This window comes from Haemaphysalis longicornis, unplaced genomic scaffold (assembly GCF_048455015.1).
Source record: "Haemaphysalis longicornis isolate Haplotype H1 unplaced genomic scaffold, Haemaphysalis longicornis Haplotype H1 scaffold_9, whole genome shotgun sequence".
Classification (NCBI taxonomy): Eukaryota; Metazoa; Arthropoda; class Arachnida; order Ixodida; family Ixodidae; genus Haemaphysalis; species Haemaphysalis longicornis.
In genome coordinates, this window is record NW_027526460.1 from 62,686,028 (window position 1) to 62,688,372 (window position 2,345).

The following is a 2,345-nucleotide window of genomic DNA, read 5'->3' on the forward strand; positions in this document are numbered from 1 at the left end:
CCACTGCCTCCGGCTCCTCCAAACAGATACGTTTCCTCATCCGTCAAAACTTCACTTGCTCCATCCCACTCAGTACTTCCCGCTGTGCAAATTTTGCGCTGGCCCGGGCACCTTGTACTATATGGTATAGGAGTGTTCCGCAAACCCCAAAATTCAAAGAATAGCGCACCCTTCCCGTGGGCAGTGGGACAAGGAACTGTCCAGCTCCCGTCTCGATTCCCAGCTTAGGCTGGTGGAATGGGCCGTGGCGGCAGGGGCCTCCAATGGAGTCCTGGACTAGGGCCCCACACCACATTACGATGCTGTCAATAAAGTTTATCCTCCTCCTCCAACACTTCCGACCACAAACTGTCGCTTTTTTAAGATTTCTAGCGTCCTAGAACTATCTTACCACGTTTTGTTGTTTGTTTTGTATTTTTCTCAAGTCTCTGGTCATACGGACGACAGAAAAATGTTGCTGCACTCGGGAAAAGGCATATTGTTGATATTTCTTTAATTTATTGGTTTTTGTTTTTGTTCTGAGTTTCTGTACAGTTCATCTTTTTCCGCGAATCACTGATTACTGCTCTTTTAACCACATTCTGCGCATTTTCTCAGCCATATAAATTTGCACCTCTGAATAGCGAATTCTTTCATATCAGAGGCCTCGACTATTCACGCTACTGATTACGCTATCCTATTCATCGTGCCGAGCCTTTCGGGACACCTTCATCTTTCACCTTGGCGAATTTATTTTAACGCATCAGGCATAGCACAATACTGCTTCACCCCTCTTTTGTGTAGCTCTTGCATTGATACCGTACCGTGCGCGACAGCTTTCCCTGCAATTACAAAAGTAAGGAAGGCAAAGTTAAAACTTTCGATTACAGCTGATACGCACGCTTGCAGGATCATTTTAGAATAGTACACAACATACCGTTTACTCCGCTTGACATCCCACGCTTCAAAACAGCGGCAATAACCATCCTCCTACTTTTAAGGGACCCTGCAGCCATTTTTTTTTTTTCAACTTTTTTTGAAATCTTAGGTGCTTGCAGAACGTAGTCACCCAACACACCCAGTACTTAGATTAGGGGGTCACAAAGTACCTAAAACAAACATTACTGCTATATGCCCATCAGGTAACTTGGAAACTTGCTCAAAAGATTTTTCTCTCTTTGCCGGTCCTGACATTCTTCGACGGCTCTAATTGCGTCCCTAAGGCCATGTAGATGCTTTTGGCCGGTTTTCCTTCAGTTGCAGCAATGAACGCTTTTCGATAGCAACTTTAAAAATAAAGCCGCAAAAAATAGAGCAGAAACGCGAGGCGTATCTGGTGAGACGAGCAAATCATGCACTGCCGCTCCGTGCCTGCGATAACTATAGCTTTCGCAGTGGTTCCAGACGGGAAGGGAAGAGTGAAAGCGTTTATTGAAAGTGTTGCAGAGTCCCTTTAATGCGGAGAAGGCCGCCTCTTCACGTTACGCTAATCCTTAACTTGATGATTAGGATGACCGCTACTGTCCATACGACAAAAGTTAGTGGCCCCCTTCATCATTCTGAACGTAGTGAGGACGGGATCAGGATGCTGATGAGGGTCGCTACGCGACATAGCGTGTTGTCACACTAAGTTTCGATTTCCACATGCCAGCGAGTACCGGAGACCAATCACAAATTATAATAGCGGCGCTGATGATAGCCCAACAACCAAAGGAATCAGAAGAGATGGTTTGGTTTCGCGGTCACAGCATCACTGAGAACATTCTCCGATTGCCTTCTAGCGGCGATTATAATCATTAGTATTCTCCAGTGCTGGCCAGAAGTGGGGCAAAGGCGCTAACCACTTCTCACCCGGTGTAGAATCGCGCCCTTTACCACGTTCGACGCGTGATGGTTTGGGTTATCGTCAAGGCTTTCCCGAAGTATGTAAGTGTTAGGGTCAGCAATTACTGTTTCGCAACAATCAGATTCCGGATGTCGAAGGCCATAGGCCGCACGCTCGGAGTGTTAATGGGTACATTACATGAAAAACCTTTTCCTTTTCGCTCGGAAGCATGACTGATCGCCTCCACACTCCAACCTTGCAGCGCGCTGTATCCTGCGACCCTGCGTTGTTCGTTGTGGTGTGTACCAATTCTGTGTACGTGTGATTGGGGAAGCGGTATATTCTCTCCAATACTAAAAATGGCTTGGTGCCGTATACGCCCAAACTGATTATTAAATTAAATTATGAGTAAAAGGGTTTGGTGTTCAAGTGGTGTTTGGAGCACCGTCCAAAGCTCTCGGAGTTAGCCGCTCTTGTTGGCAGGGGCACAAAAGTTCATGGCAAGCAAGCAACAGCTTCATTGTGCCCTATTGCTCTCGCA